The sequence below is a fragment of the Pseudochaenichthys georgianus genome, chromosome 5, assembly GCF_902827115.2.
Source record: "Pseudochaenichthys georgianus chromosome 5, fPseGeo1.2, whole genome shotgun sequence".
Classification (NCBI taxonomy): domain Eukaryota; kingdom Metazoa; phylum Chordata; class Actinopteri; order Perciformes; family Channichthyidae; genus Pseudochaenichthys; species Pseudochaenichthys georgianus.
The window spans coordinates 27,836,029-27,856,880 of NC_047507.1; the positions used below are offsets into that span (position 1 = coordinate 27,836,029).

The 20,852-nt window shown below is 39.0% G+C and overlaps 1 long non-coding RNA gene across 1 annotated transcript; it reads left to right on the forward strand.

The window, feature by feature from the left end:
* Nucleotides 1–2,047: 2,047 nt before the first annotated feature.
* LOC117447250 (uncharacterized) lies at nucleotides 2,048–6,655 on the forward strand. The gene is made up of 4 exons (XR_004552210.2): nucleotides 2,048–2,551; nucleotides 3,156–3,280; nucleotides 3,381–3,514; nucleotides 5,916–6,655. It is a non-coding gene; the product is annotated as an uncharacterized lncRNA (long non-coding RNA).
* Nucleotides 6,656–20,852: the final 14,197 nt, after the last annotated feature.

Below are 20,852 nucleotides of genomic sequence, written 5' to 3' on the forward strand. Positions count from 1 at the left end.
TGGCCTTTGGCAAAGCAGAAAAAGAACACCCGACAATATTAATCTGAACGAGAGAGATTAGTTAGTTAGTTATTGTTATTACAACGTGACTTCTCTATTATTTAACAACTCTTTTTATTGGGTTCTTTTATTTTGGGTTAAGTAGATTGTCAGAATAAGTGAGAAATTGATTTAACTTCTGTTAGACAGCTATCATACTGAATAAATATTTACAGTGAATGTGTGCAAAAATATATGGCATTAATAATGTATAATCTAATTACATTAACTGTGAATGTTTCATTTTATTTCAAATGAAATAAAATGACATGAACAAGTTGATTCAAGAATAAATCTCTGTTATTAGATCAATACTTTTCTTATATGACTATTATTGCTACATTTGAAAGGTCTTTACCAGTTTTGGAATTATATATATATAGCACCTTCTGCCATCCCATCTCTACTGACAATCATTAACACTTAGATTTTATATTTATATTCACTGTTGGATGCTGGACCTAAGATTTTCAACGACATAATTACTCTGTTGCTATGTTAGATCATTACCCAGTTTTCTCTATCATCAACACAAATAGGAAGTGAGTATATTTTCCAGGTGGTGCTTTGGTAAAGCAGACTGGGAGAAATGTAGAATTTTCTGTAAGGAGTCAGCACAATTGTTAGCATTAGAAGGAAGTATAGAGGAGTGCTCAAATCAAATCAAATCACAATGCACATTAAAGAAGCAGCAAATAAAACTATACCAAAAAGAACAACAGAGGGTAGGAAGAAAGTGGTGCCGTGGTGGAATGAGGAATGTAGCAGAGCTATTAAAGAACAAAACAAGGTATTCAGTAACTACAGACATAGCATTAACATCACACTTGTGTAAATGGATGGAGAAGATGACATATAGCCATGTCTTAGAACAAAGAGGGTTGCTGAGTAATTTCCAGACTGGTTTTCGCAAAGGAAGATCCACAATGCTTTGGTTAGAGTGATCAATGAGGTGGGAATACAGTGTGAAGACACTGAAAATGAAAGAGGTTATGGCAATAGTATATTTTGACATTGAAAAGGCTTATGACTCTATGTGGAGGGATGGGTTACTCATCAAATTAAGTGACAGGTGACAGTAACAGTGACAGTAACAGGATCATGGCTCAGACAGGAAATTCAGAGTTCAAGTAGGGGCAGAGGTTTCGAAAGACTTCAATATAGAAAATGATATTCCCCAAGGGAGTTCAATCAGCGTGATATTATTTAACATTATGATAAATGACATATTGACTAAGTTGGACGGATGCATCAAACCTGCGTTGTAGATGACGGGGACATATGGATAAGGGGAATAAATGTTCCAGAAGTGGTCATACAACTGGGGTTTCAAACTGTCAGCAAGCACATCTTGCTTCATGACATTTACAAATAAACGCAAGATGGAGACTGAGAAGCTTACAGTATATGGAAAGCCGATGAATGAGGTCAATGCATTTCAATATCTGGGGCTATGGTTAGATAGTAAATGCACCATGGAAAACCCATATTAAACATTTGGAAACAAAATCCCAAAAAGTTTTGAACTTATTAAGAGCAGTGGCTGGATGAGACTGGGGGGCAGACAAACAGGCACTAATTGACATCTATAGGGCAATTATGAGGACAACTCTGGATTACGGGTGTATAATATATGCAGCAGCAGCAAAAACGTCATTACTAAATATTTATAGATTACAAAATAAAGCGATACGGTTGTGTATAGGTGCAATTAAGTCAATAATTATCACAATTACCTCAAAATATACACAGATGGTTCTAAGAACAAGAGTGTGTTGGAGTTGGTATATATATCCCAGACTTTAAAATATTGATTTCAAGAAGAACGTCAGATCAATTATCACTCAGTGTGCAACAGAAATGCTGGCTGTAATAATAGGATTACAGTGGGTTGAAGAGGTCAGACCAGATAGGGTGGTGATATGCACAGATTCATTATCCATTAAAAAAAGTATACAGTCAACAACAACTGTCAGAGAAGAATTACTCATAGAACTTAATCTAGGAAATCATGATAGCTAGACTCAGACTGGATCACACAGCATTGAATGTTACTCTATGTCATAGGAACTGTGGATTTAAAAAAAATGTGGAACATATCATATTACACTGCAACATGTACAAAACAGAGAGGGAAAAACTAAGAGACAGGGTCAGAGAGGCAGGAAGGGAGTGGAGCCTGATGGGGATACTGGGAACAGAAGGTGAGGGGGTAAGAGCTACCAGGAAGGCCATTCTTAAGTATTTGAGTGAAAAAGGATTGATTGGAAGAATTTAAAACAACGTAAACACAGTGGTATAATTCCACAAGTGCTGATAGGATGATATGTTGATACACGCTCTTGTACAGTAGGGGGCGGTATGCACCTTAAAGTTGTTTGCAATCCGCCAAAAAACCGAGAGAAGAAGAAGAAGAAGAAGAAGAACAACAACAACGATTATACATCCATGGAACGACCAGACACATGGCAGCAACGTTCCCTCTGCTTCATTAATTTCTCCTGTTCAACAGGTTAGTAGTGTGGACACCGATTATGTTATATTTCGATCTAAGAAGTGTGTTTGAAACTGTTTTATGTGTAGTTTAATGTCATTCTGTGAGCTACGCCACTAGCGTGTGGCTAATGGCGTCCGCTAGCTTCTTTAGCACAGGCTGTTGCCCCCTGAATAATGAAACATGTTACCATGTGTATGACTCCCGTGCACTAGTCTGGCTTACATTTAAAGTTTATTCTGTTTGTATAAATATGTGAAATGCTGGTCTGAGGTCATAATTGTTCATATTATTTAAATGCTAAAGCGCTAATGCTATGCTAATGGTGTGCCTGTACAACATAGCCATGTTAAAGTGACTACAGTCAACCGGAGGGTGTGTTATCTGTAATCGCTGTATTATATACTGTAAATGAAAAAGGCTTTAATCCTTCATGAAAGTCATAATATGGCATGTGGATTTATGTCCATTTTTGATTAGAGACAAATATGTCATACGGTTATTTTGATATGCTAAATGTATGTTTACATTCTCAGTTAGCGTCAGGCCTCACTGAGGCGAAGTATTGAGGTAGAAAGCTGGTGAAGCCATTTCCTGCTGTCATTATATTCTGTTTGCACAGATAATAAACCTGGTTGGCACGAAGGAAGTCGTTTTCATTCGACACAACGCAGAGATACATGTGGCGTCAATCCAGACCGGTTACACAAAGAATGATTAGATAAATAGAGAAAACAGATATAATTTGTAAGTGAATTTATTAATTTGTTTAATACATTCTGGCTAGAACGACCACACAGACGGCAGCAACTTTCCCTCTGCTTCATTCTTTTCTCCTGATCAACAGGCTTATTATCTGATTACCAGCTCTGCACAGCGGACTTGTAACACTAGCAGCAGTGGAGATGGAGCATCAGAACCTGGAGGCTTCGACTCTCCTGAAGAAGAAGAATACAGCAACAAGGATCCATTTGAAGATAGGTAAATATTACAGTAATAGTGTACTTGCATTGTGTGGGTGTAAAGGTGTAACTTTGGTTTGATAAGTGGGGGGGGGGGACACAGAACAGGGGGCAATGAAACATTTTCTCAATTTAATTCCATTTCCTGCCTTTCTACAAATATATTAGGGACTATAGTGTTAACAAATCCAAGAAAAATGTGTAGTGTATATAATCAGTGTGCACACTTATCTAGTATCCTATCCATGTGAACCTGTTTTATTTGTGATGACCTCACATCCTCTAGGGGGGGTACTAGTATATATATTTCAATCATCAAAATCCATTAGAATATGCTCACAAGCAATAACACATATTTGATCAACTCCTCTCTCCTAACTTTATCTTACCTAGTCTGCATTCTTTCTTTTTATTTATGCATATTTTACTAATCACTCCCCTTTCAAATTGTGTTTTTTATTTTGTACTGACCTATTGCACACAGTGGAATGATTTATTAACTAATTTTATATACAACTAATATTACATAGATGGAAATGATGACCAAATCTCCCTGAGCTGACGTTATCTCTCTCAGTCCCACAGGAGAGAGCTCTCCCTCTCCTTATTGTTGAAACGGCTTCTAATTCGGGTTGCCAGAAACTGACCATGATCAAAATCGATTATTCGGCAGCCCTGGCGAATAATAATCGATTATTCGACCCCCCCCCCCCCCCCGCGCGGGAGAAGAAAAAAAAAAACTCAGACAAAAGGAATTCCGTTGTTTTCTTTACTGTAACATGTTTAACAGTACAAACAACAAACAAGCATGTCATCACAACGACGTGGCCTTGAAGTGAAGTTGGTAATGGCCGGCTGTGCTGCGTCTTTCTCTGTAACCTCTTTGGCGTGCTTCGCACTCAAATGCGAACGCATTGTTGAGGTTGAGCTGTGATAGACCAACGTCTTTTCGCAGAGCTTGCATTTAACTTCCTTTGGACTTGTAAGTTCGCAGTAGTTCCACGAGGAGGAACTCTTTTTACCTGCCGCTTTGTTCATCTTTAGTCGCACGTGTGAGGGAGAGGGGGGGTGGGGGCGGTGTGTAGCTGCTGCAGCAGCAGGCTGCTCTGCACGCAGGCTTCCTCCAAGTTTACAGTAAAACAAACTGGTGGTGTGACCAATGGCCATTTACAATTATTAATACTATTACTATTATTAGCATATATATATATTTTTTTTTTTGGTTGAAACTAAGCCAGAAAAAAAAAAAAATATATATATATATATATATATATATATAAATCAAATCGATTTTTAAAAATAATATTCGATTATGGAGACTGTAACGAATATTCGAATAATCGAATAATCGCTGGCATCCCTACTTCTAATCTCCGTTAGCTCCGAGCTAGCACCAAATACTAACAACGGCCCATTCCCAAACCGCCCCCTACCCCTCCGTTTGCACGTTCACGCGGAGGGTCCGCCATATTGAGGGCTGTTCCAAACCAACGAGTGTGGAGGGGGAGTGGGCTCTCAAGCCCTCAAACAGCGAGTCTGCAGCGGTGCTGACTTGAGACCGGTCTCTAACTGACCGGAGTCACGCTGTGTGTGTCCTCAGGAAACAAGCTGTTTACAAGTAGTTCCAGCAAACATCCACTGATAAACTGCGATGTTAACAACCTCATGATAACCTCATATGTTTTTAACTTAAGATCAAACCTGTGTTTAGTCTAGACAATGGTAAATGTGTGCATTTTATTATAAAGTTGTGTATATTTACAGACCGTTGCAAAAACTAAGAAGCTTATAAACATCAGGTTTAAAACTAAAAGAGCTTTGAAACACAATGAAAGATGTTTGGAGTTTTATTTGAGTTATTCATTTAAACTTTTTGTCAAAGAGATGCTGATTTGAAACCGTTGTTACATACAGTTACGGCACTTCCTGTTTGTGCCGGAGAGGGGAGGCCGTCCCAAAGCTTGCTGCTGTATTTACTCCATCCATCTGACAGGAGGAGCCTCGTTGAGCTGCGAGTGTGGCTACAGGCGGAGTTCACTCCGTCACGGAGGGGTAGGGTCGAGGGAGTGGTTTGGGATTGGGCCAACGTCTCTTTCTATCTCTCACACGCTCCTCCTCCTCCTCCTCCTCCTCCTCCTCCTCCTCCTCCTCCTCCTCCTCCTCCTCCTCCTCCTCAGTCTTAGTCCAAGTCCATGAGCTGGACTAAGGCATTTGTTTTCAATTCTCTACAAGAATACTATAGGTAGTTGCACAGTTTGTGCGAGAGTAAGTTGTTTTCTCCTCCTCCTCCTCCTCCTCCTCCTCCTCCTCCTCCAGAGAGAGAGAGAGAATTTTATTTTGAGTTATGCTTGAGAAACATTCCACTTGAACTTTATTTTAACAAATTTAGTAGTAATTATTGTCCTATATATTTTTTTCAGATTTCACAGCTTTCTGGGCCTAGCAGCAAGAACCTCCATCTGTCCCTGCCCCCAGGTCAAGATCTACCGTGGCTCAAGGGCCTTCACCACCAAGGACCAGAGGACCATCATCACTACAGTGGCCTCCATCTGCCACAAGATTAAGATACACCTCGGTACAAAGGCCTCCACCACAGCCATCACGATCAACCCAGCCAGCAAAGAAGTCTCGCCTAGCAGACGTACCTCCCACATGGCCACCAGCATCAACCTGGGACAATCACACTACCTACCTCCCTCCGACACAGCCACCAGCAGCCCATGCACCATCACCTACACAGCAGCCAGACCCCCTGTCCTGGAAGACAGACAAAGACCATGACACTGCTCCCCCTGTCTTTACATTTATAATGAATAGTTGGTTGAAAAAGTTCTGATATTGTAAATATTGAGATTTTACAGTTTCTTATGTTAACATAAATTGTTGGTTGAAAAAAAAAAAAGTTCTAATGCTCAATTTGTATTTGTACACATCACATGAACCTTGGTGTGGAATATGAAGTGATGAATCAGTCCTGATGTAACTTTTCTGTGGTGAAAGCAGAGGGATGGAACTATTTTACACATGAATAACATTTCATTTAATCTATATAGGCCTATAGTGTAATTCATATTATTTCACTACTTTTGTAAACCAAATCTAAAACGCCCCAAAAAATAGATGAGATGAGTAAATGTGTTTTCACCTATGGTTTTCAGGTTTTCCAAAAATCGGATTTCTCATTTTCAGCTAAGTATCTCATAAGACAGTGCTCTAAGGTGAGTGACTTGCATCTCTAGCAAGACCAGAGCGTGTCCTGAATATTTTGATAAGTAACATATGGGGTGCCATGTTATAAGTACATTTAAAAGGTGATTTAAGGAGACGTCTACATATCGAGAAAATATCCTTATACTCCATAGGGTTAAGGAAAAGGGTAAGGCAATTGTATTTTTTATATATATATTTTATATTGTTTGATTTATTGATTATATTCAAAGGAAAATTAGTTTCATCCCTGAATCTGGAATAATATACAATTTACAGCAAAGCCTAAAAATGTCAAGAACTTTTCAACTACAGATTGCTTTGGTCTGGCTTTACTCTTCACTGATTGGTTAAAGACACTTTAAACTTAGTGGCTATGGAAATCAGAAGGAGGGGCTCATTATCATATTAAAAAAACGCGCGTTTTATACGCGTCAAAAACGCGCGAAAAACGGGCGAATAGTGGCACTTTAGGCTTTAGATAGAAGAGCAGGAATTGCTCGCGAGAGCGCAGGAGACCAAGGAGAGCTCATGTAGATGCTGCACATACTCAAGGCATGTTTCTCCCCTGCAGGCTTCAATATTGCTCTCGCGCGAGTGCCGTTTTAGTGCTCGCGAAAATAATATACGTCCGCGGCTGCTTGACTTGTGCTTGACTTGCCCTCGCGATTTATGACAGAGATTTGCCGCCATACCCCCCCCCCCCTCCCTTTTCTGTTTCTTCTTCTCTGCAGGGCTTGTGTGTCAGGGGGCGTGGCTGGTATGCTCCTGGCTGCAGACGAGGCACACCTGTTCCCAATCACCTCATCCACCTGCTCTATAAAAGCCCAGTCCTCACTCCACTACTCTGCCAGATTAGTTATTATGATTGGATGAAACAGAGTGTGTCTCTGCAGCCACAGCCTTGATACTAGTGATGGTGAGATGAAGCCTTATGAAGCTTTGAAGCTTTCCAGCCAATTGGTTCGCAAAAGGGTTCATCGCATGAGGCTTCATCATGGGCTTCATTTGAACACAAACCCCCTGTTGGTCAAAGTGTGTAAAACAGGCAGATTGGACATCTCAACAGTGTGCTCTATCTCATACCGAGTTCCCATTGAATTGAATTATAATTGAATTAGACTCTGTTGCTCCTTTGAAAAAGAAGAACATAAAACAACATAGATTAGCTCCATGGCATAATGCCGAAACCCGCAAAATAAAGCAAAAGTCTAGACAACTTGAAAGGATATGGCGTTCCACTAAACTTGAAGAATCTCGTTTAATTTGGCATATTACTCTCAATGAATATAAGAAAGCACTGCGTAAAGCGAGAGCAGCCTACTACTCTTCATTAATAGATGAGAATAAGAATAATGCAAGATTTCTTTTCAGCACTAGCCTGACAGAGAGCCACAGCTCGATTGAGCCTTCTATTCCCATAGCACTCAGTAGTAATGATTTTATGTGCTTTTTTAACGATAAAATTGTTACTCTTAGAAACAAAATGAATGACCAGTAGGCTATTGTGTTATCAACAGCTCCCGGAAACGTAAGTTCTAATATTACACTAGATAGTAAACTAGAATGCTTTTCAGCCATAAACCTTGAACAATTACATTCAATGATTCTCTCTTCTAAACCATCAACGTGCATGTTAGACCCAATTCCAACTAAGCTGTTGAAGGAAGTTTTTCCATTAATTAGCACTTCTTTATTAAATATTATGAATATGTCTTTATTATCAGGCTATGTTCCACAATCATTCAAAGTAGCAGTGATAAAACCGCTTCTTAAAAAGCACAACCTCGATCCAGAGGTTTTAGCCAACTATAGACCTATTTCTAATCTTACGTTCCTCTCAAAGATTATTGAGAAAGCGGTCGCAAAACAGTTGTGTGATTACTTAAAAAACAATGATTTATTTGAAGATGTTCAGTATGGCTTTAGAACACATCATAGCACAGAGACAGCTCTGGTTAAAGTCACAAATGACATTCTAATAGCCTCAGACAAGGGACTTGTTTCTATTCTTGTTTTGCTCGATCTCAGTGCTGCATTTGATACTATCGACCATGATATCCTGTTTGTATCCAGTTTGTGTTCGGGTGGCAGACACCCTATCCGTTTTTAAGAGTGCGCTTAAGACCTTCCTTTTTGATAAAGCTTATTATTATTAGATTCAGCCCCTAGTTTTGCTGATATAGGCTTAGTTTGTCGGGGGACATCTTACTTCTTCCTTCTCTCTGTCTATACCTGTGTACTCTCATGTTCCGATTAACCCAGCTTCCCCAAATGTCTTTCTTTTTGGTGTCTATATACGCCGGGATCCGGAGTCATGGATGATCCTGCGGTCCTGTGTCCTGGATCGCGAGCCCTGGATCGCGAGTCGTGGTCCTGGATCATCGGTCCTGGATGGATATCCTCGTGGATTCATCTTCCTATTATACACACATGCATTTCCAAACATTTGGACTACCTATGTTGCAAATGTATTATCTTTTCAATTTACACACGGCATCTATTGGATCCCTCCTCTGTTGCTCTCCCTGAGGTTTCTCCCATTTTTCCCCTTTAAACTGTGGGTTTTCTCCGGAAGTTTTTCCTTGTACGATGTGAGGGTCTAAGGACAGAGGGTGTCGTATTGTCATACTGATATTCTGTACACACTGTGAAGACCACTGAGACAAATGTAACATTTGTGATATTGGGCTATATAAATAAACATTGATTGATTGATTGATTGATTGATTGATTGATTGATTGATTGATTGATTGATTGATTGAGTAAAGCCTTAGAATAACTCTAAACAACGAACATAAAATCCTATTTTCATGTTCTAAAGTCAGTGTCTGAGACAGAGGTTGCGGAAGTAATTGCCAATCTGAAATCCTCAAGGGCTAAGGATATCTACGGTATGCTGAAAGACATTAACTCCTCAATTGTTAAGCCACTAACGCATATCATTAATATTGGAATCAATCAAGGGAGTTTTCCCAATCAATGGAAGCCTGCTGTTGTGGTCCCGTTATTCAAAGGTGGGGACCCTCTCATGACATCCAACTATAGGCCCATCAGTATCTTACCCATAGTATCCAAGGTATTTGAGAAATTGATTGCCAAACAAATCATCAATCATCTTAACAACAGCTCCTTTCCACTGCATCCAATGCAATTTGGATTCAGGGCTAATCACTCAACAGAAACAGCAACATGCTTCTTCATGGAGAAAGTTAAGGCATCAATGGACAGGCGTGGGGTTGTGGGGGCCGTTTTCCTTGACTTACGGAAAGCTTTTGACACTGTTAACCACAACATCTTATTGCAAAAAATACTCAACTTAAATTTTTCTATAGAATTCACCAACCTCTTTCATTCGTATCTTTCATCCCGCTCCCAATGTGTTCAAATTGAGAACCATAAGTCTAGTGCACTATGTTTGTCAACTGGAGTACCGCAGGGCTCTATATTGGGCCCAATCCTGTTTAGTATGTACATAAATGATCTGCCTTCTGTGTGTGGAGATTGTGATGTATTAATGTATGCTGATGATACAGTTGTTTTTACTCATGGCAAAACCACAGAAGAGGCTGCTACCAAGGTCACTGATGTGTTGAAGAATATTACATCCTGGCTTAACAATAATTGTTTGCAACCAAATGTCTCAAAGACAGTGTGTATGTTCTTCTCCAAGGGCCACAGCATTATAACAGAACAAGATGTTTTCTTTTCTGGGAGGAGACTTCAGGTTGTCTCGAAGTACAAGTACTTAGGAGTACATATTGACACAAACCTCAATTTCAAAACCCATATCAAAAAGGTCTGCAATAAAGTAAAGTTCAATCTGTCAAATTACAGATACATTAGAAACTTCCTATCATCTGCAGCAGCTAAGCTATACTTTCACTCAATGGTCCTCTCCCACATCAACTACTGTCTGATCAGCTGGTCTAATGCACACTCTACAGCTCTAAAACCACTGGAATCGCTGTATAAACAAGCACTCAAAACACTAGACAAAAAGCCATTCCGGTATCATCATTGTCACATAGTTAAAAAGTATAATCTGTTCAGCTGGGAAAATCTCATAGTTTACAAAAACATCTGCTTAGTTTATAAGATCACTCGTGGGTTGGCTCCTCCTCCTCTGGCTGGCTTTATCAGCCTAAAGTCCACCTCAACCAGGGTTACTAGAGGTGCGGCTAGGGGAGACTGCACCATCCCATTTAGGAAAAGCGCATTCAGCCAGGCTGTCTTTTCATTCCACGCATCCCATCAATGGAATTCAATACCACAACCAATAAGAGAATCCTCATCCTACTACACATTCAAGCACAGTGTTAAAAAGTGGCTCATTAATAATCAACAGTGTCAGCACTGATGTGTGGGTGTAGGTGTGTGTATGAGTGTGTATTGTAAATGTTTTATTTATTTATTATCATAACTTGCTTCTATCTGTATTCAGTGATGTAATCTATTGTAAATGTGTACAATGGTATAACAATGTTGTGGTATTTTTATTATTGCTTTTAGGATGTCTATCACCATCTGGCAAAGGGACTATCGATGAAAACTAGCCTTTTGGCTAATTCGAGTACTTTTACATGTTTTTAATATGTTGATTAATGTACACTGTCCCTTGTTTTAAATAAATCAATTCAATTCAATGTTAACAATATTGTATTTATTCCAGTTGAATGATTGTGATTGAAAAGCCTAAGGAGGCTGGTAAACATTGCAAAGAGGGATCTGAATTCCTTAATAATATTCATAAACTTAACCATGTTGTAGCCTGAGAAAGGCTAAACCATATCAAAGAATACATTTAATAACTACATTATCTCATTTTGCTGTAGCTTTTATAAACAACAAAAAATATGTATTGTTCAGTCGTTGAACCAGGGACCCTGCGGTCATGAGTCAATTGCTTTCCAGCTGAGCCACAGCACACACACTAAAGCTCCCTGAAAACACTGCAACATATTTATTTCTGTATTTATTTGTTCATGTTTTTATTCCTACATTTATTTATGCTTGTATCTATTTATACTTATGACATGTTCCGACCTCTATATGAGTGAGGGTCTGAGCTCTCTTGATTCCATCGTGTCACCGGGCCCGGGTACAGGAGCGGTAATATGATTCTTAGTATACATCTATGGGTATTATGAGCGTTGTGGTTCAACGGTTCAATCGATCTGAATCGCTTCGTGAAGCAGTCACGTGGTATCGACAGTCAGCGAGGCTTCGTTTGTCATCGATGACGTCACTGGCCCAAAACGATACAAGCCTCGATACATGCTTCACAAAAAGCTTTGGGGATTACTCGACACACGCTCCGAAGCCTCGGCGCAATACGTAACATCACTACTTGATACCAAGATCTCCAGTCTTTGGTGTGAACTCCAGGTTGTTTTCCCTTGGACAACTCTGCTAACCAGCTAGGTTCATAGCCATCACTCCTGCCTTTTTGTGTGTGTGTTTTTTTTAAATGTAAAACCTTGGAAACTTTACCTGAATCAGCCTCTGCTTTGGGACCTTTTAAACAGCAAAGCGTCACAACATGGTTCAAGTGTGTTGAGTTGGTACTTTTCTAAGGAACACCTTTTGAACATTTCAATATGTATATAAATAATTTAAAACAATTGTAACACTATTAGTTAAAAGTCAAAGAACGATATTTCGGTATCTTCCACCATTACAACACTTTGCTAGCTCCTAAGAAGAAGACTTTCAAAAACCAGATCCTACTTTTGGAAGATTTCTCCTTAAAATGTTACATTTTCTTACATTGTAATTGTTTTGGTGTTACTCTCTTTCATTTTGGGAGAATAGTGTGCAGTGTTTTTTAAGAATGCAAAGTGTCTGGAAAGGTGACAAAATGAAGTATACTCAAACCAATGTAAACACATACATTCTTAAAATGTCCTTAAAATCAGTGTGTATCATGTATTTAGGACATGCTGTTGGTCGTTAGTTGAAATAATTAACCCTGCAGTATTTGCATTTGTTTGTGTAATAAGTAAACATGAAGGACTTCCTATCATGCTTACTCTCTGGGTTACATCAGTGCAGTTTGAGACAGGGGCGGTTGGATGTTGGCACAGAATGAATTGGTCAGTGATATCTTTATAATACCAACGAGAGCGATGAAGAGGAATCACAGGCATGATGAAGTGTCGCTGCTCTTGTGCTGAGTCTCTCCTCAGTGTGCCAGCCTGCGTCGCTGGCCTGTGAGAAGCTGCTGCAGCCAGTGGACAAGGCTCCAGATGTAAGTCTCTTTTCACATTTATAACACTCTTTGTATCTTTCAAACTTCTTTTATTTGGCTTAACTCAACATACTAAATTGTCATATTTCGTTTTCCTTTAATATGTTGTGAACAAGTTAAATGATCACTGTCCCAATTTAATATTGAGGAAAACAAATTGCCAGACATTTAAACAGTGAAAATGTATAAATCATGTTCTCCTTTTGTCATTCCAGTTATCTGGGAGGTGGCATGTCATAGCCATACCTACATCCTGTGTTTGGCAGATGATTGACAGAGTTTTATCACCAAGTGTCCACGTGGAAGTTACCTCCAAAGAGACGCCACATTTCTATGATGTCATAGTCAAAGCAAAGATGTATGCAATCTTTTATCTTGAAATGGTGGTTTATTTGTTGGCATGAATGTTTCAAAGAAAGATCGTAACACACACTTAGAATATTCATGCATCATTCATTATCATGTCCTGTACAAGCTTTTACAATCTTGAATAAAACCTTTGCAGATATGGATTATGCAGCAACGAAATCCAACGATTTTTCCTGGAGAACAACAAGCTCTTTGATGTAGACAGTAACAGTAAGAGTTTTTTTTATTTATTAACCGAATGCACTGGAGTTTATTTATTTGTGTTTTCTCTGCTTTTCTCATTTGTATTTTAGGCTTTTACAATGCAAAATGTTACTAAATATAGGAAATACAGATTGGTCCTTTAAGCCAGCTGATAAGATTTTAAATAGTTTGTAGGACACTGAACAAGAGCTGTGACACATGTTTGTGTGATATTTTCATTTATTTAAATAATTAAAATAATATTTGTATTTCTATAATTTTGAGAAGTGTGATTATGATATAAAAGTTTGATTGTATATTATCTAAATCATGATTAACATCCATTCTCCATACATTTTTCAACAGACGCTTCACATGGTGTCCCTGATGTGCTTCTGCAGACTGGCTGTCCTGACTGCATCGTTTCAAAGACGGACCGTTTCCCTCAAATACTCACAATTTTTAGTAAGAAAATAGAAGAATTATGCTACAATATTTAAATGAATGGTGTCAATAATGATGATAAACATTACAATATAGCTTAACAAGACACTAATAGTCACTGCAGGAAGGCTATGTATTAACTTTGTCAACCTTGCTTCAGATTATTCATAATTATTTGTATTTGGGGTTTCCTATACAAAACTTTGTTCTGTAGAATACTATGTGACTCAATTAAACAATACTAAAGATACAGCCATGCTAGTGGCTCTTTGAGGTCGTATTTAGCAACAACGCTAATGCCAGCATGCAAAAACACTACTATTAAAGAGGTACGGTATAATGTTCACCATCTCATGTGTGTCATATATTTCATGATATTCCATCTAATAGTTTTTGATATATTAAAATCTGTACTAAAGTGAACAACCAACACACCGAGTAATAATGAGTCATCTTTGTTTTTATCTACGTACCTTTTATTTTTCTCTAACATGTACTGTAGATATTCTTAGAATATCATCGCAAGGCTGTAATCTCAAATATGTCCCCTGCTCTCCAGGCAGGAGAAAAAACATGACTGCTGCTGAGCTGAAGGAATTTGAGACCCAGGCAGAGTGTCTGGGCTTGGCCAAGCCGCAGGTTTTACACTCAGATCATGGTGAGACATTATTTTTGTTGTCCATATGTGAAAACAAAGGGAGTACTGTCGTGATAGGACCATGATGGTGAGTGTGGCAATGCCATACAAATGAACTGTGTGCTTATAATTAATTGTCGTTTAACTTTAAAATACAAAATACGTTTTTTATATTGTAAAGTCTCTTCTTTTTAATCTCAATGTACAGATTTTATAAACTGCAGATCAGAGGAAGATAAGGAAGCTATGGCTATTCATCAGAACGCCTTCATGCAAAGACTCATAGACAATTCTGACAGCATCCTCAAATGTTTAGCTGAAAGTTCGACAGTCATGGGGAACTCCACATCTATGCCACTATAATGGAAGATCAATGAGAATAATCCCCAGTTGTAATACTTAATTTCCTGCTCTGTCCTGAGGACAAGCAGAGGATGTTGTAAAACCACGACTAACATCATTCTAACAGTCCCCCTCCTCTCTGCTGCTGTGGAGGAGATTACCATGGAATGCAGGCCTTTTTGGTCTGTAGATATTAACTCTCCATCCCCACAGAGTCTTAAACCCCCCCATATGTGCTATGCTCTCAGTCATCCCACCTTATCGTTATCAATTTAGCCACTCTTTGGTAAATGAGCATTGGAATTGCTATAATATCGATTTACACATGTTTTTCTAAAATGTTTCAATCCAATGTTGTTTAAAAGTTAATTATATGGTTTGATTTGTTGTTCTAAAACAATAAACTCTCAAATCCAACAGGAACCCTTTATTCTCTACTCAGTTTTTTGATGATCAGTGCCATTTTGGTACAAAAATGATGAATTCACTTTTCTTGGATAAATAGTATCATCACTTATAAGAAATTCACCAATAAACAAAGTTGATTTAACATTGACTTTATTTTTTTCTTCACTTTTCTTCTCCTTTTTTTCCATGTTAAACAAATAAATGATTAGCTAAATTAAATAAACTTTTGCAATGCAGAGGCAAATGTTTGGAAATATATGGATTTTAAGGAACACAGTTTAAGTGGAGCAACAGGTGCAGTGCAGACCCTGAGCCAGGATTTCAACTGTATAACTGGCTGCTCCCAAACCTTGCAAAGAGTGGAAGAAAATAGTTGAAAACATTTATAAATGTTCTGCATTGGTGAAAGGTTTATCTGAATAACATCATATGTGATGTGTTTATAAGTTATCCCAACAAGATGTGGTACAGTCATTTGCATCTCTATGTGTTTTAGGGAGGTTTTTGTAATACATAGTGTAAAGGAATCTTCTGAAACAAGGATTCGAAACACAATGAGAACACAGGAGAGCCTGACTGGATGGCAGACACTGAAGTTTTATCGGAAGTTACGGCTGGAGAATTGAAAAAGAGATTTGCTGCAGCCACCGAGTGACACAGCTCCAGCCTGGCCAAGTATTTATCTAGTTATAGACACAACTATTTTCAAGGAATGGCCCCCCGAAGTCGCATGCTCAAATGTTGATGACAGGAGAAAATGATACGGGTGATAACAGGTTGATACGTGATGTCAAATCATAAACACCAATCAATATAGTCAAATAAAATGTCACAGGACAAATACAGCCTCTTTATTACCCTCAGAATGGATTAACGTCACTGAGACAAAACAAATACAAATATTATGATACGTTTTGTGGTATTGGATTGCATTATATTTAGTTAAAACACATTTAAAATGTACGCCATTCCCCTGCTGGGAATTTAGCAAAACATGGTCTTATTTGATGTCGACACACAATGTTCCAGAGGTGAAACACACTGTCTTCAAAACAAATGTTTACGTGTCACTGTTGAACGTAACGGTGAACAATCAAAAACCTAAATCTGCTTTGTGTAAGTAGGCTATTGCTGCCTCATATGTGTAGCTACATTATACTGCAAAACAAAACATTTATTAGTTTCACAACACAAGAAATAAATAGGCTTTTCCAACGGGTGACTTTTTAATATGTTGCAGTATAGGAAATACACAGAAACTAATGCATGCCTCTGTTTTATCTTTTGTTTCTGCTATACATGCTGGCACATTTTCATTTGAGAGCCATATACATGTTCATAATAACAAACTACTTTAGCTTTTTCAAACCTTGTCAACCCAAAATATCTACAGTGAAAGAATCAAGATGAATACATCAATATAGTCTAATGAAATCCAGTCGGATTATTTTTGATACTATTGCAACTCCTGCGGTCCTTCTCACTTCGGTTAAATGGATTCCTTGCGTCCCTCACTTGCGTTGTTTCCCTGCGACTAGTCCCTCCCACCAGGGAAGCATGAGAGGCTTCTCAATCAAGCCCCCAGGAAGTGCGCCGGACTCAGATGGAAATATTCGTGCTGGCCAAACGGCGGTACTGCACATCCGTTTGGTTGCCAGGCCCGGAAACACTTTTTCCCATTGACTTACATGGGGAAAGAATGGTCTGTAACTCGTTGGATAATTTTTTTTAAACTAAATAAACTACCCAGTATGAACACTTGTATAGCCCTTAATAAAAACATTCGTTCCTCAAGTTGTAAAAATGTGCTAATAACGTTATTCTGAGAGTTATTTCCCTCTGCATTATGAACGTGCATCTAACCAACACACTCTCACTCCCTAAGCGTCCAATAGCGACGTTTGGTCAGTGTCCGTGGCGTCCAATTGTGACGCTCCTAGGCTCCTTCAGCGTCATAAAGGGACGCAAATAGCTTTCAACTGATTGCAATGTATTCCCATCTGCGTCGGGATTTGACGCTCATGGAAGCACGGCATTCGTTTATGTCGGCTGCCCTTAAAGGCAATGTCAGCGTCCATTCCCATTGGATAACGGAGAATTGTACACCCGGAAGTAAGTATTCCTCTTACTGTCGATTGATTTTACAGTGATATCTGCACTACTCATCGACTAAAAAACACCAGATTATCATTGTTAATTACACAACATTGATTGGTTTAAATTGTGTGCAATGCTTTTGTATTTTTCCCCTTCGATTCGGAGAAACAAATATTTTTTCTGAGTAAAGGATGGCAGAAGACACTACACTACCCAGAATCCCCAGCTATCTTTTGGACTACACCATGTGCTCTGTTTGACAAACCCCGTTTTTTTCACCATTCATTCCGATGGCTGGCGTCTATGTCACATGATCTTCACATTTCTCCCTGCAGAAAAAGAAAACATGGCCGAACTTCGTTTTATTCTCGATGGAAAATGCCTATTTTAAAGTTAGTTTGGCCATTAAAATGCGTTTTGATGTAATTTGATGCGAGAAATATGAGTTGTTATTTCAGATTATGTGTATGTGTGCAGTGGATGTACATGATCTTTAGTTTGCTAGTTATTACGAAGATTACTTCAGGAAATCGCGACGTTTTCATTGTTACCAAGGTGGTTGCTAGGGACGCTGCTATCGATATTATTTCTGTTATGTTGTGTAACTGTTTAATGGTGTTATCTTTATTGCTACCCCCTTCCCCGTCAATGTATAGTGTTGGTCCACAGCCTAAACATATTAATTTAACAAAATCTGCATCTAAAGATAGCCTACGTTATTTTCCCCTGTGCAATTCCAGTCTCACATCTCACAGCACATCGTCATTAACAAATACCGGAAACAGACCGAAAACATTTCAAAAAAATAATAATAATACTTTATTCCGAGTGTGCTTGCTTTTCTCTTTGAAAGTCATCACATAACGGCATTGTAATACACGGTTCGGCTGCATTACATATTACATATCTGCCGTAGTTCTGTATTTATAGAGCCCTGATGAGAAGACCTCTAGAGTCTAGACAAACATGAGGAACTGAAAACGTGACGTGGATCATAAATATATCAGCCATTAAACAACATCTTACATTTCTTTTCACACAATACGTCTCCTTGCAGTATCAACACTAATTCGGCTCACTTTTATATTTGATCCAATTGGTAGATAGGCTGTATTTACACCATAAAGGTGCACAGCTGATATAAAGGGACACCTGGTGGTTAAAGCATGTTATTGAATTTAATTATTTTTATTATTAGATATTAATACGATCCCTATAAAGTATATTCATTACTCGTTATTCTCTACTAATATTTAATTAAAGACTGTATATAATGACTATTTTGCACATCCCTTTCAAGATTTCAAGATTTTCTAAGGTTTATTGACATATCATATAGGCCTACACAACTGTGGTGTAGTTCTGCACTGAATGAAAAACTTGGGTTGCAGGTTCCTCAATAGTGCATTACAAGACATCTATCAATATTTGTGCATACCTCCAGCAATGTTAACTATGTTGAAGCACTTATTTTAACTGATATTATACATAATGTATTATACTCTTATAAGATGTATGTAGATATTTCATCTCCGGTCTTGTCAGGTATTGAACAATCAATAAATAAAGAACACAGAATTGTTGAATATAAAACACAGAATTTGTGAGATTATACTAAATGATTTTCAAATAAACACAACTGCATATTTAACTGTTACACATGCTGATGTAACGCAAATGTTCCAACTTGGGATCAATAAAGTATATCTTATCTTAAGCTGATCGATGGCTACTGCCATATTTGCAAAATGTGCTTCTGAACCTTGACAAGTGCATGTTTCAGGCTTATCAATTAATGTAATGTAATGTTATCACAGGGGTCACAAACATAAGACCAGCTGTTAAATAAAGCTCTTCTGACCTTAGCTGGCATGTGGGTATATATATTAATACTGCCCATAATGGGCACAAGCAATTTTCACCCATTTATTAATTATATGTTTTAAATGTGAGTGTCTTCTGCCCCTAAACCTCCAGGGGTGTACACAGTTACTGGCAACTTCTTATTATGGGAAATACGAAAACGTCTTTTAAAACTACAACTCCCAGTGGAGACGTGCCATAGAGAACATGTTGCGAAACAGAATAGCCACCATGTGTAGTTCTGGGGACGGGGTGGGGAGGGGGGGGACGCGGTGGACCCGTTCAAATCCAGTTTTGGACAGTCTGCCGTGGTTCCATCCCATTTCAAGTCCTGTTCGAGAATCGGCTTAACCCTCGGGGCACACTCTCCAATCACAGAGCTTGAGGACTTTCACGGGGTTTGTCAAACAGAGCACATGGTGTAGTCCAAACGATAGCTGGGGATTCTGGGTAGTGTAGTGTCTTCTGCCATCCTTTACTCAGAACAAATATTTGTTTCTCCGAATCGAAGGGGAAACATACAAAAGCATTGCACACAATTTAAGCCAATCAATGTTGTGTAATTGATTGTAACAAGTATAATCTGGTGTTTTTTAGTCGATGAGTAGTGCAGATATCACTGTAAAATCAATCGAAAGTAAGAGGAATACTTACATCCGGGTGTACAATTCTCCGTTATCCAATGGGAATGGACGCTCACATTACCTTTAAGGGCAGCCGACACAAACGAATGCCGTGCTTCCATGAGCGTCAAATCTCGACGCAGATGGGAATACATTGCAATCAATTGAAAGCTATTTGCGTCCCTTTATGACGCTGAAGGAGCCTAGGAGCGTCACAATTGGACGCCACGGACACTGACCAAACGTCGCTATTGGACGCTTAGGGAGTGAGAGTGTGTTGATCTAAACCACGGGACCGCGCCGCCCGGCACGTTCATGTTACGTGTTCAGCACTACATGAGTTTCTCTTTACCCATGGATGCACAATAACAACGGACCCATATCGGCTTACTGCCAGCCCACGGAGCTGTACTAATGGATATATTGCACATGTTTGCTGTAATTCATCATTTGTAAAATATTATACCACATGGGCTGTATGATGTAAATCTTGTACCGTAAATGTTGTATTAAATAAATACAGCTCATGAGCAAATCTCATAGGAATGAATGAGGCCCCGCCTCCCACGCTGTATCCAGTTCTTACATCCATGTTCTCAATACTCAAATTTCCCCTCCTCGACTCCTCGGTCCTCCGGTAGTGACCCGGAAATGAATTTCAGCACGCCATTTTGAAGGACGTCTCATTTCTCTAAATGCACACCGAGGACCGAGGATCGAGCGTCGAGGAGGCTCTCTGGAGGAGCTCGAACCGAGGATACACTGATGGTTCCTCCACGGCTCCTCCGCGGATGCATTTCCGTGAACGGTGGAGGCGTGACGCCCGGCCGGACTTATCTCAGCCAATGACAGCTCTGCATGCATCCCCTGGATATTATTTTAGAACCTGCTCTCATCGCAACGCGATGTTTACAGTGATAACAGCTGTGAGGT